Genomic DNA, 27729 nt, shown 5'->3' on the forward strand with positions numbered 1-27729 from the left:
TGTTGCGTAGCAGCTGACATCATGAAGGTAAAGGAAGATGTTGTCTGACACGAGAGCCACTCTGTTGCCTAACAAGGATTAGGATACATTTATCTTGGTAATGATATGAGTTGCAGGGTAGACAGGATGCCCAACGAAAAGATGAGATGGCAAGAAGAATGAAATTAGGACTTTATCTAGACTTGCACATTAGTATGAACCGAAGTTTGAGCATAAGAGTCTCAACTTCACTGTTGCTTAACTGGTAGGACTTGGCTAATGAGAAGTTGGAAATGATGCTATTCATAGTTTCTATTATTCCCGTTAACTGTAAAATAACCATTCCTCTCTCAATTTATCAGCTGGTTTAATTCCTATTGGTGTACCATATACTAAAACAAAGGACGGGAGCAGGGTGCACTGCCACTTGGCTGGCAAAAAGATATATATCCCAATGTACGTGCTACAATTGTTTAGAGAGTGTTAGCAGACAAGGCAAGGGAATACAGTGAAGTATGGGAGGTTATAAACACAAATTGCAATAAAACAGACTCCATATCATTGATTTGGTTACCCTTTATAAAAATCAACACTTTTTTATTGCTTATACTAAATGTACTAACAGTGGACTTTTCCATCTGCAGATTATACTAAATGTCCATCAGTGGCAGTGTTTCACAGCAGAGTTTTTCTGAATTGCAGAGACTGAAGAAAAAAAAGAAAAAGGAAGTCTTCTGGCATACTGCATCATGTTACCAATTTATGTGGTAAGTAAAACTCCCAATCATTCTTTTAGTCATTAAAAAGATGTTAATAACATCGAAATGTCCTCACTACTTTATAGTGGAAGCCCGTGCCTGAATATAATTTCTGTCAAGATGGAAGTAATATGGATCAGATTATGTTGGTCATGATAGTTAATAAAAGACTGACTGACTCAAACTCTCCCAAAACCTGCTTTAGATCCTGGTGCTAGCAATGTTCCATTTGAGGAAATTGATGCCTTTGAGGCTGAAATGCACCATCTCACTTATGAAAAATAGAGTTACATTCTCACAGAATGAAGCTCATCTAACCTCTTCTCCTGCACTCTGTATGTTGGTCGCTGATACTCAAGATGGATTATTGTTAAGGATAATCTGTCTTTGTACCTCCTTCCCACTTTTGAAAAGGACACAGTGCTTTGACTGGTTCAGAATCCTTTACCATTCCCCCTCCTACGTGGCTAGCAGTCATGAATACAGATAGTAAGCTACTGCATAACGTCTGAAATCTCATCCTCCTGTGTGGTCAGCTTCCACAAGGACAATTGGTCCAGGGGTCTCTGGCATCACAAAGATAAAGCAAGAAGTTTTCTGACATGACGTGCCATTCTGTTGCCTAGCAGCCTGACATCATAAAGCTAAAGCAAGATGCTTTCTTTCTAGAGGGCCACTCTGTTGCGTAGCAGCTGACATCATGAAGGTAAAGGAAGATGTTGGCTGACACGAGAGCCACTCTGTTGCCTAACAAGGAGTAGGATACATTTATCTTGGTAATGATATGAGTTGCAGGGTAGACAGGATGCCCAACGAAAAGATGAGATGGCAAGAAGAAAGAAATTAGGACTTTATTTAGACTTGCACATTAGTATGAACCGAAGTTTGAGCATAAGAGTCTCAACTTCACTGTTGCTTAACTGGTAGGACTTGGCTAATGAGAAGTTGGAAATGATGCTATTCATAGTTTCTATTATTCCCGTTAACTGTAAAATAACCATTCCTCTCTCAATTTATCAGCTGGTTTAATTCCTATTGGTGTACCATATCCTAAAACAAAGGAAGGGAGCAGGGTGCACTGCCACTTGGCTGGCAAAAAGATATATATCCCAATGTACGTGCTACATTTGTTTAGAGAGTGTTAGCAGACGAGGCAAGGGAATACAGTGAAGTATGGGAGGTTATAAACACAAATTCAGATTTAATTTTTTTATTGAGCTGTTTATTTTCACAATAAAACAGACTCCATATCATTGATTTGGTTACCCTTTATAAAAATCAACACTTTTTTTTATTGCTTATACTAAATGTACTAACAGTGGACTTTTCCATCTGCAGATTATACTGAATGTCCAGCAGTGGCAGTGTTTCACAGCAGAGTTTCTCTGAATTATCGAGACTGAAGTAAAAGAATAAAAAGGAAGTCTTCTGGCATACTGCATCAATTTACCAATTTATGTGGTAAGTAAAACTCCCAATCATTCTTTTAGTCATTAAAAAGATGTTAATAGCATAGAAATGTCCTCACTACTTTATAGTAGGCCCTTTGCCTGAATATAATTTCTGTCAAGATGGAAGTAATATGGATCACATTATGTTGGTCATAATAGTTAATAAAAGACTGACTGACTCAAACTCTACTAAAACCTGCTTTAGATCCTGGTGCTAGCAATGTTCCATTCGAGGAAATTGATGCCTTTGAGGCTGAAATGCACCATCTCACTTATGAAAAATAGTGTTACATTCTCACAGAATGAAGCTCATCTAACCTCTTCTCCTGCACTCTGTATGTTGGTTTCTGATACTCAAGATGGATTATTGTTAAGGATAATCTGTCTTTGTACCTCCATCACACTTTTAAAAAGGACACAGTGCTTTGACTGGTTCAGATTCCTTTACCATCCCCCCTCCTACGTGGCTAGCAGTCATGAATACAGATAGTAAGCTACTGCATAACTTCTGAAATCTCATCCTCCTGTGTGGTCAGCTATCACAAGGACAATTGGTCCAGGGGTCTCTGGCATCACAAAGATAAAGCAAGAAGTTGTCTGACATGACGTGCCATTCTGTTGCCTAGCAGTCTGACATCATAAAGCTAAAGCAAGATGCTTTCTTTCTAGAGGGCCACTCTGTTGCGTAGCAGCTGACATCATGAAGGTAAAGGAAGATGTTGTCTGACACGAGAGCCACTCTGTTGCCTAACAAGGATTAGGATACATTTATCTTGGTAATGATATGAGTTGCAGGGTAGACAGGATGCCCAACGAAAAGATGAGATGGCAAGAAGAATGAAATTAGGACTTTATCTAGACTTGCACATTAGTATGAACCGAAGTTTGAGCATAAGAGTCTCAACTTCACTGTTGCTGAACTGGTAGGACTTGGCTCATGAGAAGTTGGAAATGATGCTATTCATAGTTTCTATTATTCCCGTTAACTGTAACATAACCCTTCCTCTCTCATCTTATCAACTGGCTTAATTGCTATTGGTGTACCATATCCAAAAACAAAGGAAGGGAGAAGGGTGCACTGCCACTTGGCTGGCAAAAAGATCTATATCCCAATGTACATGCTACAATTGTTTAGAGAGTGTTAGCAGACAAGGCAAGGGAATACAGTGAAGTATGGGAGGTTATAAACACAAATTGAGATTTAATTTCTTTCTTATTGAGCTGTTTATTTTCACAATCAAACAGACTCCATATCATTGATTTGGTTACCCTTTATAAAAATCAACACTTTTTTTTATTGCTTATACTAAATGTACTAACAGTGGACTTTTCCATCTGCAGATTATACTGAATGTCCAGCAGTGGCAGTGTTTCACAGCAGAGTTTCTCTGAATTACAGAGACTGAAGTAAAAGAATAAAAAGGAAGTCTTCTGGCATACTGCATCAATTTACCAATTTATGTGGTAAGTAAAACTCCCAATCATTCTTTTAGTCATTAAAAAGATGTTAATAGCATAGAAATGTCCTCACTACTTTATAGTAGGCCCTTTGCCTGAATATAATTTCTGTCAAGATGGAAGCAATATGGATCACATTATGTTGGTCATAATAGTCAATAAAAGACTGACTGACTCAAACTCTACTAAAACCTGCTTTAGATCCTGGTGCTAGCAATGTTCCATTCGAGGAAATTGATGCCTTTGAGGCTGAAATGCACCATCTCACTTATGAAAAATAGTGTTACATTCTCACAGAATGAAGCTCATCTAACCTCTTCTCCTGCACTCTGTATGTTGGTCTCTGATACTCAAGATGGATTATTGTTAAGGATAATCTGTCTTTGTACCTCCATCCCACTTTTAAAAAGGACACAGTGCTTTGACTGATTCAGATTCCTTTACCATTCCCCCTCCTACGTGGCTAGCAGTCATGAATACAGATAGTAAGCTACTGCATAACTTCTGAAATCTCATCCTCCTGTGTGGTCAGCTTCCACAAGGACAATTGGTCCAGGGGTCTCTGGCATCACAAAGATAAAGCAAGAAGTTGTCTGACATGACGTGCCATTCTGTTTCCTAGCAGTCTGACATCATAAAGCTAAAGCAAGATGCTTTCTTTCTAGAGGGCCACTCTGTTGCGTAGCAGCTGACATCATGAAGGTAAAGGAAGATGTTGTCTGACACGAGAGCCACTCTGTTGCCTAACAAGGAGTAGGATACATTTATCTTGGTAATGATATGAGTTGCAGGGTAGACAGGATGCCCAACGAAAAGATGAGATGGCAAGAAGAAAGAAATTAGGACTTTATCTAGACTTGCACATTAGTATGAACCGAAGTTTGAGCATAAGAGTCTCAACTTCACTGTTGCTTAACTGGTAGGACTTGGCTAATGAGAAGTTGGAAATGATGCTATTCATAGTTTCTATTATTCCCGTTAACTGTAAAATAACCATTCCTCTCTCAATTTATCAGCTGGTTTAATTCCTATTGGTGTACCATATACTAAAACAAAGGACGGGAGCAGGGTGCACTGCCACTTGGCTGGCAAAAAGATATATATCCCAATGTACGTGCTACAATTGTTTAGAGAGTGTTAGCAGACAAGGCAAGGGAATACAGTGAAGTATGGGAGGTTATAAACACAAATTGCAATAAAACAGACTCCATATCATTGATTTGGTTACCCTTTATAAAAATCAACACTTTTTTTATTGCTTATACTAAATGTACTAACAGTGGACTTTTCCATCTGCAGATTATACTGAATGTCCAGCAGTGGCAGTGTTTCACAGCAGAGTTTTTCTGAATTGCAGAGACTGAAGAAAAAAAAGAAAAAGGAAGTCTTCTGGCATACTGCATCATGTTACCAATTTATGTGGTAAGTAAAACTCCCAATCATTCTTTTAGTCATTAAAAAGATGTTAATAGCATCGAAATGTCCTCACTACTTTATAGTGGGAGCCAGTGCCTGAATATAATTTCTGTCAAGATGGAAGTAATATGGATCAGATTATGTTGGTCATGATAGTTAATAAAAGACTGACTGACTCAAACTCTCCCAAAACCTGCTTTAGATCCTGGTGCTAGCAATGTTCCATTTGAGGAAATTTATGCCTTTGAGGCTGAAATGCACCATCTCACTTATGAAAAATAGAGTTACATTCTCACAGAATGAAGCTCATCTAACCTCTTCTCCTGCACTCTGTATGTTGGTCGCTGATACTCAAGATGGATTATTGTTAAGGATAATCTGTCTTTGTACCTCCATCCCACTTTTGAAAAGGACACAGTGCTTTGACTGGTTCAGAATCCTTTACCATTCCCCCTCCTACGTGGCTAGCAGTCATGAATACAGATAGTAAGCTACTGCATAACGTCTGAAATCTCATCCTCCTGTGTGGTCAGCTTCCACAAGGACAATTGGTCCAGGGGTCTCTGGCATCACAAAGATAAAGCAAGAAGTTTTCTGACATGACGTGCCATTCTGTTGCCTAGCAGCCTGACATCATAAAGCTAAAGCAAGATGCTTTCTTTCTAGAGGGCCACTCTGTTGCGTAGCAGCTGACATCATGAAGGTAAAGGAAGATGTTGTCTGACACGAGAGCCACTCTGTTGCCTAACAAGGAGTAGGATACATTTATCTTGGCAATGATATGAGTTGCAGGGTAGACAGGATGCCCAACGAAAAGATGAGATGGCAAGAAGAAAGAAATTAGGACTTTATTTAGACTTGCACATTAGTATGAACCGAAGTTTGAGCATAAGAGTCTCAACTTCACTGTTGCTTAACTGGTAGGACTTGGCTAATGAGAAGTTGGAAATGATGCTATTCATAGTTTCTATTATTCCCGTTAACTGTAAAATAACCATTCCTCTCTCAATTTATCAGCTGGTTTAATTCCTATTGGTGTACCATATCCTAAAACAAAGGAAGGGAGCAGGGTGCACTGCCACTTGGCTGGCAAAAAGATATATATCCCAATGTACGTGCTACATTTGTTTAGAGAGTGTTAGCAGACGAGGCAAGGGAATACAGTGAAGTATGGGAGGTTATAAACACAAATTCAGATTTAATTTTTTTATTGAGCTGTTTATTTTCACAATAAAACAGACTCCATATCATTGATTTGGTTACCCTTTATAAAAATCAACACTTTTTTTATTGCTTATACTAAATGTACTAACAGTGGACTTTTCCATCTGCAGATTATACTGAATGTCCAGCAGTGGCAGTGTTTCACAGCAGAGTTTCTCTGAATTGCAGAGACTGAAGAAAAAAAAGAAAAAGGAAGTCTTCTGGCATACTGCATCATGTTACCAATTTATGTGGTAAGTAAAACTCCCAATCATTCTTTTAGTCATTAAAAAGATGTTAATAGCATCAAAATGTCCTCACTACTTTATAGTGGGAGCCCGTGCCTGAATATAATTTCTGTCAAGATGGAAGTAATATGGATCAGATTATGTTGGTCATGATAGTTAATAAAAGACTGACTGACTCAAACTCTCCCAAAACCTGCTTTAGATCCTGGTGCTAGCAATGTTCCATTCGAGGAAATTGATGCCTTTGAGGCTGAAATGCACCATCTCACTTATGAAAAATAGTGTTACATTCTCACAGAATGAAGCTCATCTAACCTCTTCTCCTGCACTCTGTATGTTGGTCGCTGATACTCAAGATGGATTATTGTTAAGGATAATCTGTCTTTGTACCTCCATCCCACTTTTGCAAAGCACACAGTGCTTTGACTGGTTCAGAATCCTTTACCATTCCCCCTCCTACGTGGCTAGCAGTCATGAATACAGATAGTAAGCTACTACATAACGTCTGAAATCTCATCCTCCTGTGTGGTCAGCTTCCACAAGGACAATTGGTCCAGGGGTCTCTGGCATCACAAAGATAAAGCAAGAAGTTTTCTGACATGACGTGCCATTCTGTTGCCTAGCAGCCTGACATCATAAAGCTAAAGCAAGATGCTTTCTTTCTAGAGGGCCACTCTGTTGCGTAGCAGCTGACATCATGAAGGTAAAGGAAGATGTTGTCTGACACGAGAGCCACTCTGTTGCCTAACAAGGAGTAGGATACATTTATCTTGGTAATGATATGAGTTGCAGGGTAGACAGGATGCCCAACGAAAAGATGAGATGGCAAGAAGAAAGAAATTAGGACTTTATTTAGACTTGCACATTAGTATGAACCGAAGTTTGAGCATAAGAGTCTCAACTTCACCGTTGCTTAACTGGTAGGACTTGGCTAATGAGAGGTTGGAAATGATGCTATTCATAGTTTCTATTATTCCCGTTAACTGTAAAATAACCATTCCTCTCTCAATTTATCAGCTGGTTTAATTCCTATTGGTGTACCATATCCTAAAACAAAGGAAGGGAGCAGGGTGCACTGCCACTTGGCTGGCAAAAAGATATATATCCCAATGTACGTGCTACATTTGTTTAGAGAGTGTTAGCAGACGAGGCAAGGGAATACAGTGAAGTATGGGAGGTTATAAACACAAATTGAGATTTAATTTTTTTTTTGAGCTGTTTATTTTCACAATAAAACAGACTCCATATCATTGATTTGGTTACCCTTTATAAAAATCAACACTTTTTTTATTGCTTATACTAAATGTACTAACAGTGGACTTTTCCATCTGCAGATTATACTGAATGTCCAGCAGTGGCAGTGTTTCACAGCAGAGTTTTTCTGAATTGCAGAGACTAAAGAAAAAAAAGAAAAAGGAAGTCTTCTGGCATACTGCATCATGTTACCAATTTATGTGGTAAGTAAAACTCCCAATCATTCTTTTAGTCATTAAAAAGATGTTAATAGCATCGAAATGTCCTCACTACTTTATAGTGGGAGCCCGTGCCTGAATATAATTTCTGTCAAGATGGAAGTAATATGGATCAGATTATGTTGGTCATGATAGTTAATAAAAGACTGACTGACTCAAACTCTCCCAAAACCTGCTTTAGATTCTGATGCTAGCAATGTTCCATTCGAGGAAATTGATGCCTTTGAGGCTGAAATGCACCATCTCACTTATGAAAAATAGAGTTACATTCTCACAGAATGAAGCTCATCTAACCTCTTCTCCTGCACTCTGTATGTTGGTCGCTGATACTCAAGATGGATTATTGTTAAGGATAATCTGTCTTTGTACCTCCATCCCACTTTTGAAAAGGACACAGTGCTTTGACTGGTTCAGAATCCTTTACCATTCCCCCTCCTACGTGGCTAGCAGTCATGAATACAGATAGTAAGCTACTGCATAACGTCTGAAATCTCATCCTCCTGTGTGGTCAGCTTCCACAAGGACAAGTGGTCCAGGGGTCTCTGGCATCACAAAGATAAAGCAAGAAGTTTTCTGACATGACGTGCCATTCTGTTGCCTAGCAGCCTGACATCATAAAGCTAAAGCAAGATGCTTTCTTTCTAGAGGGCCACTCTGTTGCGTAGCAGCTGACATCATGAAGGTAAAGGAAGATGTTGTCTGACACGAGAGCCACTCTGTTGCCTAACAAGGAGTAGGATACATTTATCTTGGTAATGATATGAGTTGCAGGGTAGACAGGATGCCCAACGAAAAGATGAGATGGCAAGAAGAAGGAAATTAGGACTTTATTTAGACTTGCACATTAGTATGAACCGAAGTTTGAGCATAAGAGTCTCAACTTCACTGTTGCTGAACTGGTAGGACTTGGCTCATGAGAAGTTGGAAATGATGCTATTCATAGTTTCTATTATTCCCGTTAACTGTAACATAACCCTTCCTCTCTCATCTTATCAACTGGCTTAATTGCTATTGGTGTACCATATCCAAAAACAAAGGAAGGGAGAAGGGTGCACTGCCACTTGGCTGGCAAAAAGATCTATATCCCAATGTACATGCTACAATTGTTTAGAGAGTGTTAGCAGACAAGGCAAGGGAATACAGTGAAGTATGGGAGGTTATAAACACAAATTGAGATTTAATTTCTTTCTTATTGAGCTGTTTATTTTCACAATCAAACAGACTCCATATCATTGATTTGGTTACCCTTTATAAAAATCAACACTTTTTTTTATTGCTTATACTAAATGTACTAACAGTGGACTTTTCCATCTGCAGATTATACTGAATGTCCAGCAGTGGCAGTGTTTCACAGCAGAGTTTCTCTGAATTACAGAGACTGAAGTAAAAGAATAAAAAGGAAGTCTTCTGGCATACTGCATCAATTTACCAATTTATGTGGTAAGTAAAACTCCCAATCATTCTTTTAGTCATTAAAAAGATGTTAATAGCATAGAAATGTCCTCACTACTTTATAGTAGGCCCTTTGCCTGAATATAATTTCTGTCAAGATGGAAGCAATATGGATCACATTATGTTGGTCATAATAGTCAATAAAAGACTGACTGACTCAAACTCTACTAAAACCTGCTTTAGATCCTGGTGCTAGCAATGTTCCATTCGAGGAAATTGATGCCTTTGAGGCTGAAATGCACCATCTCACTTATGAAAAATAGTGTTACATTCTCACAGAATGAAGCTCATCTAACCTCTTCTCCTGCACTCTGTATGTTGGTCTCTGATACTCAAGATGGATTATTGTTAAGGATAATCTGTCTTTGTACCTCCATCCCACTTTTAAAAAGGACACAGTGCTTTGACTGATTCAGATTCCTTTACCATTCCCCCTCCTACGTGGCTAGCAGTCATGAATACAGATAGTAAGCTACTGCATAACTTCTGAAATCTCATCCTCCTGTGTGGTCAGCTTCCACAAGGACAATTGGTCCAGGGGTCTCTGGCATCACAAAGATAAAGCAAGAAGTTGTCTGACATGACGTGCCATTCTGTTTCCTAGCAGTCTGACATCATAAAGCTAAAGCAAGATGCTTTCTTTCTAGAGGGCCACTCTGTTGCGTAGCAGCTAACATCATGAAGGTAAAGGAAGATGTTGTCTGACACGAGAGCCACTCTGTTGCCTAACAAGGAGTAGGATACATTTATCTTGGTAATGATATGAGTTGCAGGGTAGACAGGATGCCCAACGAAAAGATGAGATGGCAAGAAGAAAGAAATTAGGACTTTATCTAGACTTGCACATTAGTATGAACCGAAGTTTGAGCATAAGAGTCTCAACTTCACTGTTGCTTAACTGGTAGGACTTGGCTAATGAGAAGTTGGAAATGATGCTATTCATAGTTTCTATTATTCCCGTTAACTGTAAAATAACCATTCCTCTCTCAATTTATCAGCTGGTTTAATTCCTATTGGTGTACCATATACTAAAACAAAGGACGGGAGCAGGGTGCACTGCCACTTGGCTGGCAAAAAGATATATATCCCAATGTACGTGCTACAATTGTTTAGAGAGTGTTAGCAGACAAGGCAAGGGAATACAGTGAAGTATGGGAGGTTATAAACACAAATTGCAATAAAACAGACTCCATATCATTGATTTGGTTACCCTTTATAAAAATCAACACTTTTTTTATTGCTTATACTAAATGTACTAACAGTGGACTTTTCCATCTGCAGATTATACTGAATGTCCAGCAGTGGCAGTGTTTCACAGCAGAGTTTTTCTGAATTGCAGAGACTGAAGAAAAAAAAGAAAAAGGAAGTCTTCTGGCATACTGCATCATGTTACCAATTTATGTGGTAAGTAAAACTCCCAATCATTCTTTTAGTCATTAAAAAGATGTTAATAGCATCAAAATGTCCTCACTACTTTATAGTGGGAGCCAGTGCCTGAATATAATTTCTGTCAAGATGGAAGTAATATGGATCAGATTATGTTGGTCATGATAGTTAATAAAAGACTGACTGACTCAAACTCTCCCAAAACCTGCTTTAGATCCTGGTGCTAGCAATGTTCCATTTGAGGAAATTGATGCCTTTGAGGCTGAAATGCACCATCTCACTTATGAAAAATAGAGTTACATTCTCACAGAATGAAGCTCATCTAACCTCTTCTCCTGCACTCTGTATGTTGGTCGCTGATACTCAAGATGGATTATTGTTAAGGATAATCTGTCTTTGTACCTCCATCCCACTTTTGAAAAGGACACAGTGCTTTGACTGGTTCAGAATCCTTTACCATTCCCCCTCCTACGTGGCTAGCAGTCATGAATACAGATAGTAAGCTACTGCATAACGTCTGAAATCTCATCCTCCTGTGTGGTCAGCTTCCACAAGGACAATTGGTCCAGGGGTCTCTGGCATCACAAAGATAAAGCAAGAAGTTTTCTGACATGACGTGCCATTCTGTTGCCTAGCAGCCTGACATCATAAAGCTAAAGCAAGATGCTTTCTTTCTAGAGGGCCACTCTGTTGCGTAGCAGCTGACATCATGAAGGTAAAGGAAGATGTTGTCTGACACGAGAGCCACTCTGTTGCCTAACAAGGAGTAGGATACATTTATCTTGGCAATGATATGAGTTGCAGGGTAGACAGGATGCCCAACGAAAAGATGAGATGGCAAGAAGAAAGAAATTAGGACTTTATTTAGACTTGCACATTAGTATGAACCGAAGTTTGAGCATAAGAGTCTCAACTTCACTGTTGCTTAACTGGTAGGACTTGGCTAATGAGAAGTTGGAAATGATGCTATTCATAGTTTCTATTATTCCCGTTAACTGTAAAATAACCATTCCTCTCTCAATTTATCAGCTGGTTTAATTCCTATTGGTGTACCATATCCTAAAACAAAGGAAGGGAGCAGGGTGCACTGCCACTTGGCTGGCAAAAAGATATATATCCCAATGTACGTGCTACATTTGTTTAGAGAGTGTTAGCAGACGAGGCAAGGGAATACAGTGAAGTATGGGAGGTTATAAACACAAATTCAGATTTAATTTTTTTATTGAGCTGTTTATTTTCACAATAAAACAGACTCCATATCATTGATTTGGTTACCCTTTATAAAAATCAACACTTTTTTTATTGCTTATACTAAATGTACTAACAGTGGACTTTTCCATCTGCAGATTATACTGAATGTCCAGCAGTGGCAGTGTTTCACAGCAGAGTTTCTCTGAATTGCAGAGACTGAAGAAAAAAAAGAAAAAGGAAGTCTTCTGGCATACTGCATCATGTTACCAATTTATGTGGTAAGTAAAACTCCCAATCATTCTTTTAGTCATTAAAAAGATGTTAATAGCATCAAAATGTCCTCACTACTTTATAGTGGGAGCCCGTGCCTGAATATAATTTCTGTCAAGATGGAAGTAATATGGATCAGATTATGTTGGTCATGATAGTTAATAAAAGACTGACTGACTCAAACTCTCCCAAAACCTGCTTTAGATTCTGATGCTAGCAATGTTCCATTCGAGGAAATTGATGCCTTTGAGGCTGAAATGCACCATCTCACTTATGAAAAATAGAGTTACATTCTCACAGAATGAAGCTCATCTAACCTCTTCTCCTGCACTCTGTATGTTGGTCGCTGATACTCAAGATGGATTATTGTTAAGGATAATCTGTCTTTGTACCTCCATCCCACTTTTGAAAAGGACACAGTGCTTTGACTGGTTCAGAATCCTTTACCATTCCCCCTCCTACGTGGCTAGCAGTCATGAATACAGATAGTAAGCTACTGCATAACGTCTGAAATCTCATCCTCCTGTGTGGTCAGCTTCCACAAGGACAAGTGGTCCAGGGGTCTCTGGCATCACAAAGATAAAGCAAGAAGTTTTCTGACATGACGTGCCATTCTGTTGCCTAGCAGCCTGACATCATAAAGCTAAAGCAAGATGCTTTCTTTCTAGAGGGCCACTCTGTTGCGTAGCAGCTGACATCATGAAGGTAAAGGAAGATGTTGTCTGACACGAGAGCCACTCTGTTGCCTAACAAGGAGTAGGATACATTTATCTTGGTAATGATATGAGTTGCAGGGTAGACAGGATGCCCAACGAAAAGATGAGATGGCAAGAAGAAGGAAATTAGGACTTTATTTAGACTTGCACATTAGTATGAACCGAAGTTTGAGCATAAGAGTCTCAACTTCACTGTTGCTTAACTGGTAGGACTTGGCTAATGAGAAGTTGGAAATGATGCTATTCATAGTTTCTATTATTCCCGTTAACTGTAAAATGACCATTCCTCTCTCAATTTATCAGCTGGTTTAATTCCTATTGGTGTACCATATCCTAAAACAAAGGAAGGGAGCAGGGTGCACTGCCACTTGGCTGGCAAAAAGATATATATCCCAATGTACGTGCTACATTTGTTTAGAGAGTGTTAGCAGACGAGGCAAGGGAATACAGTGAAGTATGGGAGGTTATAAACACAAATTCAGATTTAATTTTTTTATTGAACTGTTTATTTTCACAATAAAACAGACTCCATATCATTGATTTGGTTACCCTTTATAAAAATCAACACTTTTTTTTATTGCTTATACTAAATGTACTAACAGTGGACTTTTCCATCTGCAGATTATACTGAATGTCCAGCAGTGGCAGTGTTTCACAGCAGAGTTTCTCTGAATTATCGAGACTGAAGTAAAAGAATAAAAAGGAAGTCTTCTGGCATACTGCATCAATTTACCAATTTATGTGGTAAGTAAAACTCCCAATCATTCTTTTAGTCATTAAAAAGATGTTAATAGCATAGAAATGTCCTCACTACTTTATAGTAGGCCCTTTGCCTGAATATAATTTCTGTCAAGATGGAAGTAATATGGATCACATTATGTTGGTCATAATAGTTAATAAAAGACTGACTGACTCAAACTCTACTAAAACCTGCTTTAGATCCTGGTGCTAGCAATGTTCCATTCGAGGAAATTGATGCCTTTGAGGCTGAAATGCACCATCTCACTTATGAAAAATAGTGTTACATTCTCACAGAATGAAGCTCATCTAACCTCTTCTCCTGCACTCTGTATGTTGGTTTCTGATACTCAAGATGGATTATTGTTAAGGATAATCTGTCTTTGTACCTCCATCACACTTTTAAAAAGGACACAGTGCTTTGACTGGTTCAGATTCCTTTACCATCCCCCCTCCTACTTGGCTAGCAGTCATGAATACAGATAGTAAGCTACTGCATAACTTCTGAAATCTCATCCTCCTGTGTGGTCAGCTATCACAAGGACAATTGGTCCAGGGGTCTCTGGCATCACAAAGATAAAGCAAGAAGTTGTCTGACATGACGTGCCATTCTGTTGCCTAGCAGTCTGACATCATAAAGCTAAAGCAAGATGCTTTCTTTCTAGAGGGCCACTCTGTTGCGTAGCAGCTGACATCATGAAGGTAAAGGAAGATGTTGTCTGACACGAGAGCCACTCTGTTGCCTAACAAGGATTAGGATACATTTATCTTGGTAATGATATGAGTTGCAGGGTAGACAGGATGCCCAACGAAAAGATGAGATGGCAAGAAGAATGAAATTAGGACTTTATCTAGACTTGCACATTAGTATGAACCGAAGTTTGAGCATAAGAGTCTCAACTTCACTGTTGCTGAACTGGTAGGACTTGGCTCATGAGAAGTTGGAAATGATGCTATTCATAGTTTCTATTATTCCCGTTAACTGTAACATAACCCTTCCTCTCTCATCTTATCAACTGGCTTAATTGCTATTGGTGTACCATATCCAAAAACAAAGGAAGGGAGAAGGGTGCACTGCCACTTGGCTGGCAAAAAGATCTATATCCCAATGTACATGCTACAATTGTTTAGAGAGTGTTAGCAGACAAGGCAAGGGAATACAGTGAAGTATGGGAGGTTATAAACACAAATTGAGATTTAATTTCTTTCTTATTGAGCTGTTTATTTTCACAATCAAACAGACTCCATATCATTGATTTGGTTACCCTTTATAAAAATCAACACTTTTTTTATTGCTTATACTAAATGTACTAACAGTGGACTTTTCCATCTGCAGATTATACTGAATGTCCAGCAGTGGCAGTGTTTCACAGCAGAGTTTCTCTGAATTACAGAGACTGAAGTAAAAGAATAAAAAGGAAGTCTTCTGGCATACTGCATCAATTTACCAATTTATGTGGTAAGTAAAACTCCCAATCATTCTTTTAGTCATTAAAAAGATGTTAATAGCATAGAAATGTCCTCACTACTTTATAGTAGGCCCTTTGCCTGAATATAATTTCTGTCAAGATGGAAGTAATATGGATCACATTATGTTGGTCATAATAGTCAATAAAAGACTGACTGACTCAAACTCTACTAAAACCTGCTTTAGATCCTGGTGCTAGCAATGTTCCATTCGAGGAAATTGATGCCTTTGAGGCTGAAATGCACCATCTCACTTATGAAAAATAGTGTTACATTCTCACAGAATGAAGCTGATCTAACCTCTTCTCCTGCACTCTGTATGTTGGTCTCTGATACTCAAGATGGATTATTGTTAAGGATAATCTGTCTTTGTACCTCCATCCCACTTTTAAAAAGGACACAGTGCTTTGACTGATTCAGATTCCTTTACCATTCCCCCTCCTACGTGGCTAGCAGTCATGAATACAGATAGTAAGCTACTGCATAACTTCTGAAATCTCATCCTCCTGTGTGGTCAGCTTCCACAAGGACAATTGGTCCAGGGGTCTCTGGCATCACAAAGATAAAGCAAGAAGTTGTCTGACATGACGTGCCATTCTGTTTCCTAGCAGTCTGACATCATAAAGCTAAAGCAAGATGCTTTCTTTCTAGAGGGCCACTCTGTTGCGTAGCAGCTGACATCATGAAGGTAAAGGAAGATGTTGTCTGACACGAGAGCCACTCTGTTGCCTAACAAGGAGTAGGATTTTTTTTTTTTTTTTTTTTTTTTTTTTTTTTGTGTCTGCCTCATTAGTAGTTTTCAAACACTGCCCCATGGTCTCACTTGGCTGGGGAGTTTTGAACTCTTATTAGTTTGAGCAGTTTCCTTTACTCGTTACATAACAATGTTTCTGGTTTGAATCGGGAGGAGCTAGCCACCTTGACTACTCAGCAAGTACCATACTTGTCAACCAGAAACTATATCGCTTTAATCATAGGACATAAGTGTGATAATTATGTGGAGTTTAGGAAATTTTCAAAACTGTCCCAGAACTTAAATCTCTTACTTACATTACTTAATTTATCCAATTTACTAATTCTTATTGCAGAGTTCAGCCACTCTGCATGTGTCGGACAGGTAGATTCTATCCACTTAATACAGATCTCTCTCCTTGCGAGAACTATCAAAACAAAGAGGAGATTCTCCTGTTCCTTGGTAAGCCCCTCTACATAACTTGAATCTAATATCCCAAAAAGAACAAGAGTAATACTCACAGTTAGTTGTTTTGACAAGATGGTGCACAAGGTCTTACCGACTTGATCCCAATAATCTTCCAAATGGGGGCAGCTTTTAAACATGTGGACATCATCTGATTTTTCCTCTCCGCATTTAGGGCATTTTTTTGTTCCAGCATTTTTGAATTTGGAGAGTTTTTTTGGTGTCCAATATGCCCTATGAATAGTATATAAATGATTTCTCTTTAGCGCCGCGGATTTCAAGTTGGACCAGCATTTGTCCACTGAATTTTCCCAAATTAAATCCAGATTCGTTATTATGATGTCTTTGCCCCATATTTGATTTTCCATATTGGCATCGGTATTTTTTGCCATAATCAGGGCCCAGTACCACTTCGCCACTTCCTTAGGTTGTCGTATTGCTTTAATCATGTCATCTTCCAGTTTCTCGTTACCGCTTAAGTCCGGCAAGGTTTTACACCAACTTGACATTTGATAATATTTGAATCTGGATATAGTGTTATTTGTTAGTTTTTGCAATTCTGGCCATGGCTTTAAATTAGAGCCAATTAGTATTTGCCCCCAGTTTTTGATGTTGGTATTTTTCAATGTCAAAGCTAGAGTGTCCTTTAGGCATTCTGGAGTTCCTGGCGATTCCCAAATTGGGGCCCATTTGCTATAATACGATATTTTTAGAATGCCTCTGATTTGTGTCCACATGTTTGCTGCATCCCTTAGTATCTTTAACTTTATTTTTTTGAAAAATTTGGGGTGTCCAAATTTAAACATCACATGATCTTCTGCTTTTGTAATTGCTTTAAAGTGGTCGGGGTAATACATATGACTTTTTAATAGTACTTTGATATTTTTGAATTGAAAGGCCCTACAATATTCTATCAGGTCTGGGCTAGCTAGTCCACCGTCTTTCTTACTTCTCCTGATCTTTTTCCATGCGATTCTTGGTCCTTTTGTTGCCCATATGAAACTTGTTATGTTTCTTTGTGCTCGAACTAATTCAGTCTTTCCAAATTCCATGGGGATTGAATTAAATAGGAATGTAAACTTTGGGAGAATGGTCATTTTAATTATGTTTGATCTTCCAATCAGGCTCAAGGGTAGAGAGGTCCAAATCTCAAGCAATTTCTTTACTTCTCCGGCAACTTTGTTTAGGTTTCTATTGGCTATCTTGGCTAAATCGTGATTTACTAAAATTCCTAGGTACCGTATTTCGTTTTTGATGAAGTTGCTTTGAAAGTTCGTGTTCCATGTCATGAGTTCTGTCTTAGTTTGATTTACCATGTATCCTGATATTTTTCCGAATGCCTTTAATGTTTTCTCAATGCTTAACTTGGCTTTAGGATAATCTGCAGTAAAAATCATTAGATCGTCCGCATAAAGAGCGATTTTTTTCTCCCAACAACCATACTTAAATGGACTGATGTTATGATTGCTTCTTAGCTTGTTCGCTAGTGGTTCGATATATAAATTGAACAATAAGGGCGAGAGTGGACATCCCTGTCTCGTTCCTCTAGTTATCTTTATATTTTCTGTTAGGCTCCCATTTATTAAGACCTTTGATCTTGGGTTATTGTAGATCTGTTTTACCATGTTTATAAAGAGGGGTCCAAGGTTGTTCCTGACCAAAACGTTCTCAAGAAAGGCCCAGTTGACCCTATCAAAAGCTTTTGCGGCGTCAACGGTAAGTATAGTTAGCGAAAGTTTATCGTTTGTTGCAATGTCTATTGAGGTTAGAAGTTCTTGAGTTACTTCATGGAGATATCTTCCTTTTATGAAACCTTTTTGATCCTGGTGTAGTACTTTTGATAGTACTCTCCCTAGTCTTGCTGCCATTATTTTTGTAAATATTTTATAGTCTGTGTTCAGTAACGAAATTGGGCGGTATGACTCACATTTAAGAGGGTTCTTGTCAGGTTTCAAAATTATTGTAATGATGGCATCATTCCAAGAGTCTGGTAAGGTTTTCTGTTGGGTCAGGATTGAGTTGATTAGTCTTGTTAAATGCGGAAGTATAAAGTTTTTCAATTTTATATATAGTTCATTCGGTAGTGCATCTGGTCCTGCGGCTTTGCCTCTTTTCAGACTTTTGATGGCTTCTGCTACTTCTTCTTCTTGGACTTCCTTATCTAAAGCTTCTTTCTCGTTCTCTTCAAGTTTTAGAAGTGCTGCGTCTTTCAAATAAGAATCTATCATTTGAACTGAGGGATTTATGTCTTCAGTATATAGTTCTTTGAAAAATTTCCAAAATTCAAATTTGATAGTCTCTTCATCAGAGGAAGGGATTGTTTGGTCTTCCGGAATTATGCTTTCTACTTTGTTTTTAGCTAAATCCGATTTAAGCTTCCACGCTAGCCATTTTCCGCAGCCTTCTCCAAACTCATGTTTCGCCAGTTTGCTAGCGTCCCATTTTTTCTGCAACCTATTTTCCAATATTTGTTCTATTTTTTCTTTTTGAGTCCGTCTTTTGTTTAGAAGATCTTGTTTTCTTCCCTCATCTTGTTCTGCTGAAATATTGATATCTAGGCGTCTGATTTCTAGTTCTAAGTCCAAGATCTCTTGTTTTACTTGTTTGTTTTTGTGAGCCCCTAAGCTTAAAAGTTTGCCCCTTATAACCGCTTTATAAGTATCCCAAGTTATTTGTTCTGTGGTACCTTGCGCATTGAGCTCAAAAAAGGTGTTTGTTTCAGATTCCAACTCCTTTATGATCTCTTCATCTTCCAGCAAAACTCTTTCAATCGTGAATCTTCTTTCTAATCTATTGTCTGCAATTTGTAATTCTAGCTGGACTGCTGAGTGATCTGAGAGATGGGCAGGTAAATGAGATACTCTTCTCACTTTCTTTGACAAATCATTATCAACCAGAAAGAAATCAATTCTAGATTTGTGTCCCAGTTTTTTGTTATATAAGGTAAATGGTTGGGATTTCTCTCCTTTGTTTATCCAGATGTCTGCTAGATTTAGGTCTCTTTTGTAATTCCCAATCCATTGTCTCATTTTCTTTAAGTTAGTATATCTACCTGGTGGAGATCTATCTAGTTTTAAATCCATAACTAGGTTAAAGTCACCTCCCAGTATTATAGGAGAGGTGGCTAAAAGAAGGTGTGAATATAGTTTTCGCAAGGGATCCGCATCATCCAAGTTCGGACCATAGTACCCTGAGATAGTAATGGGAGAGTTTCCTATTTTAACATTAGCTATGGCCCAACGTCCTTTGTTATCAACTTCTGTGTTGATTATAGTTGCTTTAAGCGACTTTTTAAAAATTATTGCTATTCCTTTTATATTGCATTGTTGCGTTGTACATATTACCGTGTCTACCCACCATAATTTCTTGACTATTTGATCCCATTCTTCTTTTAGTAGGTGGGTTTCTTGCAGTATTATTATTTCGCTTTTCCCTGTTCTGATATACTCTAAAATTTTATTCCTTCTGCTTTTAGTTCTCAGGCCATTAACATTCCAGGATAGAATATTTACATCCTTACCTACACTTCCCATTTATTCTGTACTCTTTTTGTGGAATATGTTTCACTCCCAGTTGTTTTGATTTTTCGCATTTTCGCAGATGAGGACATTTTTTTTTTTTTTTTTTCCCTATTTTGCTCCCCACCCTTTTACGTGTGGTTTTGTACTTGATAAGTCGTGCTATACAGTTACCCTCCCCGGGGAAGCCTCCATCTTCTTCTCTTTTGGTTATCTTCGTAACCCTTTTGGCTTCCCGATTCTTCCCCCGTGATTTTTTATGTACAGTTAAAAAATTGTGATTTTGGTTGGCTTAGATCTATTTATCTCTTATTCTGCTTTATATTTACATAGTTACATTATATGTTTAATTTATGGTTATATTTAGCTACATTTAACTCTGAGGCTCTTCTGCACGCTTCTGATCTTTAATTAACTTTATCAAATTTTTTACTTCCACAGGATCTCTTATATTGCGCATTTTGTTTCTCCACATAATACGTAAGGAGGGTGGAAATTTCATTTGTACTGTGGCACCTAATTGATGCAATTCAGGCATTAGGTTACCCAGTTCCCATTGTCTGGTCTGAGAGGCATTTGACATATCAGATCTTATTTTAAAGTTCCAACTGTCTTTGTTATACGTCCCTTTTTTCAATGCTTCTCCCAGAATCCTATCCTTCAGCGTGTAGGTTTTGAAGTTTACTAGGATCTTTCTAGGATTTTTCCGTTCCTTGTTTTTTCCATAGGGATCCCTATGAGCCCTCTGTATATCATCATCAAGAATCTCTTTGTCTGCCCATGGGAAATACTCCCTTAGTAGTGCTACTACAAACGCTTTAACATCCCTGCCTTCTTGATTTTCTGGCACATTTAGAATCCTTATGTTGTTTTTCCTTGCTTGATTTTCTAAGGATTCCAGTTTTTCATTCATGATTTTATTTTCCAGTCTCAGGGAGTTTAACTCTTTTTTGTTTGTCTCCATCTTTTTATCCAAACTGGTAACTTCATTTTCTACTGCTGTGACTCTGTCACCTAGTGCATTTAGTTTACTATCCAATTTTTCGCAAACCTCCTGTATTTTATTTTGTTTTGCTTCAGATATGGAGAATTTCTCTTTCATTTCCACCCATATTTTTTCAAGAAGTTCGTCTGTGTGCGTTTTTATTATGTCTTTGTTAGGTTTGTTAGGTTCTACCGACCTAGAATCGACGTCTTCCCCGTCCTCAGCCTCTTCAGTTGTGTTTATGTTTGCCGCAGCGGCGGCAAAAGGGTCAAAAGGGTCAGCGCCTCCCTCCGCCATATTACGTGTCACTCTTTCTGAGGTTTTTCCTTTGATTTTCCAAATCTCATCCAAACTTATGTTTTCTCCCAAGCTCTTTTTCTTGTTTTGAGGTTTTCTCCCTTTCTTTCCACTGCCTGTATCCAGTTTTCCACTTATAATAGGGGCTACTCTCTTTTTCTCTTTTCTTAGTAGGCGGGTATCCACTGATTTGGTAGTAACCTCTTCCTCACTTTCCAAGATTTCCAAAGTTTTTTGCACTTCTGTACAGTTAGACGAACTCAGGTCTCGCTGCTGGTCTCGCTGTTGGATTTTAAAATAGGACCTAAGAGAGGGAGTGACTTTTATTTTAACTTTGGATTTCTGAGTGGACTCCAAACTGTCTTCCTCTTTTTCTAGATTATTCTTTGGGCGGCCTCTGGTCGATGTTTTTTGTCTTTTCCTGCTCACTCTTGGAGTTATGCCTTTCGGAAACTGCTCCTGACTCAAGAACTTTCTATTTCGCAAACTATAGCAAGATTTTGCTATGTTGGGCTGAGTTTCTGACTGCGAGGGTTCGAATTGGATTTTAGCTTGATTTTTTGGAAGATTTTTTTTTAACTCTTGAGGTATTTTTTCCTCTGTATCCTCCTGTATTGATTCTGTGGCCTTACTCATGTGCCAATTATTTAATATCTTTATATTTGTATTTATTTTTAAATTTTGGCAGGGTTGAAGATGTTTGTATATTTGGCAAAGCAGGAGATACTGGTATGCTTGGCTATTGATGTTGATGTTAATGAAGCTATAGTCTGTATTGCAACACGGCTTTGTTTGTAACGCTTGTAGCGCTTGTAGCGTTTTACATTCGAGACATAGGATGGCTTGATGAATTATACAGTGCCGATCATCCGCTTTCAGGACTCTTAAAATATTGTTTGTCTCTCTTCCCTCACGTTTATACTTTGATTTTAGCAGTTGATTTTCCAGCTCTGCCTTTTTACTTGCTCCAATACTTTCTCCAATACCCCTCCTGTCACTCTCTTGCTCCGTTGGGTGTTTCGCTGTGTTACTTGGGTCCCTGCTTCCAACCCAAGGACTCCTTCGTTGTATCTCCCCGAGCTGCTGCTGCTGCACCTGTTCCCTGACTCTGCCGCTCGTGCCCCGGAACCGAAAACTCAGTCTTCCGGAGGCACGGCGACAGCGCAAGTTTGCTCTGCTCGCGTTACACCACTTCCCTGTCCCTGCTCCTGTATCCGCTCTGGGGCGAGCTCCAGGACCCTCCGCCGCCGCTCCACCCACTCCGTGGCTTGGCCCGAGCTCCGGGTCCACACTAACAACAAGCCGGGTCCTCTCGCTCCTCTGCTCCACTCCGCCAACATCCCGCCGAGGAACCAGGTCCGAACACAGGAAGCCGCTGCACAACCTCAGAACATCAACGGCGGGACATCCAGCCACACCGCTCAACGAGAGGGGGAGCAGTCCATCAAACCCATTAAAGCCGTCAAAAAACACCATGCCAGGGGTGGTTGTAAGTAGGCGTTTTCCCAATTTAAACGCGTACCATATTATTCTCCCCTCTGGTCTGTAAATATACTCGCTAAATATACTCGCTTTGAGGAATGTTGTGCTTTGATATATTTACCGCATCTTGCCGTTGTTTGCCTAGGCTCTGTTGCCGACCACTGTTGTGATGATCACGGGTGCACCGGGAGCTCTCCGACCGAGCTTCCTACTCGGCCGCCATCTTCCCCCTCACGGGTCCTAACAAGGAGTAGGATACATTTATCTTGGTAATGATATGAGTTGCAGGGTAGACAGGATGCCCAACGAAAAGATGAGATGGCAAGAAGAAAGAAATTAGGACTTTATCTAGACTTGCACATTAGTATGAACCGAAGTTTGAGCATAAGAGTCTCAACTTCACTGTTGCTTAACTGGTAGGACTTGGCTAATGAGAAGTTGGAAATGATGCTATTCATAGTTTCTATTATTCCCGTTAACTGTAAAATAACCATTCCTCTCTCAATTTATCAGCTGGTTTAATTCCTATTGGTGTACCATATACTAAAACAAAGGACGGGAGCAGGGTGCACTGCCACTTGGCTGGCAAAAAGATATATATCCCAATGTACGTGCTACAATTGTTTAGAGAGTGTTAGCAGACAAGGCAAGGGAATACAGTGAAGTATGGGAGGTTATAAACACAAATTGCAATAAAACAGACTCCATATCATTGATTTGGTTACCCTTTATAAAAATCAACACTTTTTTTATTGCTTATACTAAATGTACTAACAGTGGACTTTTCCATCTGCAGATTATACTGAATGTCCAGCAGTGGCAGTGTTTCACAGCAGAGTTTTTCTGAATTGCAGAGACTGAAGAAAAAAAAGAAAAACGAAGTCTTCTGGCATACTGCATCATGTTACCAATTTATGTGGTAAGTAAAACTCCCAATCATTCTTTTAGTCATTAAAAAGATGTTAATAGCATCGAAATGTCCTCACTACTTTATAGTGGGAGCCCGTGCCTGAATATAATTTCTGTCAAGATGGAAGTAATATGGATCAGATTATGTTGGTCATGATAGTTAATAAAAGACTGACTGACTCAAACTCTCCCAAAACCTGCTTTAGATCCTGGTGCTAGCAATGTTCCATTTGAGGAAATTGATGCCTTTGAGGCTGAAATGCACCATCTCACTTATGAAAAATAGAGTTACATTCTCACAGAATGAAGCTCATCTAACCTCTTCTCCTGCACTCTGTATGTTGGTCGCTGATACTCAAGATGGATTATTGTTAAGGATAATCTGTCTTTGTACCTCCATCCCACTTTTGAAAAGGACACAGTGCTTTGACTGGTTCAGAATCCTTTACCATTCCCCCTCCTACGTGGCTAGCAGTCATGAATACAGATAGTAAGCTACTGCATAACGTCTGAAATCTCATCCTCCTGTGTGGTCAGCTTCCACAAGGACAATTGGTCCAGGGGTCTCTGGCATCACAAAGATAAAGCAAGAAGTTTTCTGACATGACGTGCCATTCTGTTGCCTAGCAGCCTGACATCATAAAGCTAAAGCAAGATGCTTTCTTTCTAGAGGGCCACTCTGTTGCGTAGCAGCTGACATCATGAAGGTAAAGGAAGATGTTGTCTGACACGAGAGCCACTCTGTTGCCTAACAAGGAGTAGGATACATTTATCTTGGTAATGATATGAGTTGCAGGGTAGACAGGATGCCCAACGAAAAGATGAGATGGCAAGAAGAAAGAAATTAGGACTTTATTTAGACTTGCACATTAGTATGAACCGAAGTTTGAGCATAAGAGTCTCAACTTCACTGTTGCTTAACTGGTAGGACTTGGCTAATGAGAAGTTGGAAATGATGCTATTCATAGTTTCTATTATTCCCGTTAACTGTAAAATAACCATTCCTCTCTCAATTTATCAGCTGGTTTAATTCCTATTGGTGTACCATATCCTAAAACAAAGGAAGGGAGCAGGGTGCACTGCCACTTGGCTGGCAAAAAGATATATATCCCAATGTACATGCTACATTTGTTTAGAGAGTGTTAGCAGACGAGGCAAGGGAATACAGTGAAGTATGGGAGGTTATAAACACAAATTCAGATTTAATTTTTTTATTGAGCTGTTTATTTTCACAATAAAACAGACTCCATATCATTGATTTGGTTACCCTTTATAAAAATCAACACTTTTTTTATTGCTTATACTAAATGTACTAACAGTGGACTTTTCCATCTGCAGATTATACTGAATGTCCAGCAGTGGCAGTGTTTCACAGCAGAGTTTTTCTGAATTGCAGAGACTAAAGAAAAAAAAGAAAAAGGAAGTCTTCTGGCATACTGCATCATGTTACCAATTTATGTGGTAAGTAAAACTCCCAATCATTCTTTTAGTCATTAAAAAGATGTTAATAGCATCGAAATGTCCTCACTACTTTATAGTGGGAGCCCGTGCCTGAATATAATTTCTGTCAAGATGGAAGTAATATGGATCAGATTATGTTGGTCATGATAGTTAATAAAAGACTGACTGACTCAAACTCTCCCAAAACCTGCTTTAGATTCTGATGCTAGCAATGTTCCATTCGAGGAAATTGATGCCTTTGAGGCTGAAATGCACCATCTCACTTATGAAAAATAGAGTTACATTCTCACAGAATGAAGCTCATCTAACCTCTTCTCCTGCACTCTGTATGTTGGTCGCTGATACTCAAGATGGATTATTGTTAAGGATAATCTGTCTTTGTACCTCCATCCCACTTTTGAAAAGGACACAGTGCTTTGACTGGTTCAGAATCCTTTACCATTCCCCCTCCTACGTGGCTAGCAGTCATGAATACAGATAGTAAGCTACTGCATAACGTCTGAAATCTCATCCTCCTGTGTGGTCAGCTTCCACAAGGACAAGTGGTCCAGGGGTCTCTGGCATCACAAAGATAAAGCAAGAAGTTTTCTGACATGACGTGCCATTCTGTTGCCTAGCAGCCTGACATCATAAAGCTAAAGCAAGATGCTTTCTTTCTAGAGGGCCACTCTGTTGCGTAGCAGCTGACATCATGAAGGTAAAGGAAGATGTTGTCTGACACGAGAGCCACTCTGTTGCCTAACAAGGAGTAGGATACATTTATCTTGGTAATGATATGAGTTGCAGGGTAGACAGGATGCCCAACGAAAAGATGAGATGGCAAGAAGAAAGAAATTAGGACTTTATTTAGACTTGCACATTAGTATGAACCGAAGTTTGAGCATAAGAGTCTCAACTTCACTGTTGCTTAACTGGTAGGACTTGGCTAATGAGAAGTTGGAAATGATGCTATTCATAGTTTCTATTATTCCCGTTAACTGTAAAATAACCATTCCTCTCTCAATTTATCAGCTGGTTTAATTCCTATTGGTGTACCATATCCTAAAACAAAGGAAGGGAGCAGGGTGCACTGCCACTTGGCTGGCAAAAAGATATATATCCCAATGTACGTGCTACATTTGTTTAGAGAGTGTTAGCAGACGAGGCAAGGGAATACAGTGAAGTATGGGAGGTTATAAACACAAATTCAGATTTAATTTTTTTATTGAGCTGTTTATTTTCACAATAAAACAGACTCCATATCATTGATTTGGTTACCCTTTATAAAAATCAACACTTTTTTTTATTGCTTATACTAAATGTACTAACAGTGGACTTTTCCATCTGCAGATTATACTGAATGTCCAGCAGTGGCAGTGTTTCACAGCAGAGTTTCTCTGAATTATCGAGACTGAAGTAAAAGAATAAAAAGGAAGTCTTCTGGCATACTGCATCAATTTACCAATTTATGTGGTAAGTAAAACTCCCAATCATTCTTTTAGTCATTAAAAAGATGTTAATAGCATAGAAATGTCCTCACTACTTTATAGTAGGCCCTTTGCCTGAATATAATTTCTGTCAAGATGGAAGTAATATGGATCACATTATGTTGGTCATAATAGTTAATAAAAGACTGACTGACTCAAACTCTACTAAAACCTGCTTTAGATCCTGGTGCTAGCAATGTTCCATTCGAGGAAATTGATGCCTTTGAGGCTGAAATGCACCATCTCACTTATGAAAAATAGTGTTACATTCTCACAGAATGAAGCTCATCTAACCTCTTCTCCTGCACTCTGTATGTTGGTTTCTGATACTCAAGATGGATTATTGTTAAGGATAATCTGTCTTTGTACCTCCATCACACTTTTAAAAAGGACACAGTGCTTTGACTGGTTCAGATTCCTTTACCATCCCCCCTCCTACTTGGCTAGCAGTCATGAATACAGATAGTAAGCTACTGCATAACTTCTGAAATCTCATCCTCCTGTGTGGTCAGCTATCACAAGGACAATTGGTCCAGGGGTCTCTGGCATCACAAAGATAAAGCAAGAAGTTGTCTGACATGACGTGCCATTCTGTTGCCTAGCAGTCTGACATCATAAAGCTAAAGCAAGATGCTTTCTTTCTAGAGGGCCACTCTGTTGCGTAGCAGCTGACATCATGAAGGTAAAGGAAGATGTTGTCTGACACGAGAGCCACTCTGTTGCCTAACAAGGATTAGGATACATTTATCTTGGTAATGATATGAGTTGCAGGGTAGACAGGATGCCCAACGAAAAGATGAGATGGCAAGAAGAATGAAATTAGGACTTTATCTAGACTTGCACATTAGTATGAACCGAAGTTTGAGCATAAGAGTCTCAACTTCACTGTTGCTGAACTGGTAGGACTTGGCTCATGAGAAGTTGGAAATGATGCTATTCATAGTTTCTATTATTCCCGTTAACTGTAACATAACCCTTCCTCTCTCATCTTATCAACTGGCTTAATTGCTATTGGTGTACCATATCCAAAAACAAAGGAAGGGAGAAGGGTGCACTGCCACTTGGCTGGCAAAAAGATCTATATCCCAATGTACATGCTACAATTGTTTAGAGAGTGTTAGCAGACAAGGCAAGGGAATACAGTGAAGTATGGGAGGTTATAAACACAAATTGAGATTTAATTTCTTTCTTATTGAGCTGTTTATTTT

The sequence above is a fragment of the Lissotriton helveticus genome, chromosome 11 (genome assembly GCF_964261635.1).
Source record: "Lissotriton helveticus chromosome 11, aLisHel1.1, whole genome shotgun sequence".
Taxonomy (NCBI): Eukaryota; Metazoa; Chordata; class Amphibia; order Caudata; family Salamandridae; genus Lissotriton; species Lissotriton helveticus.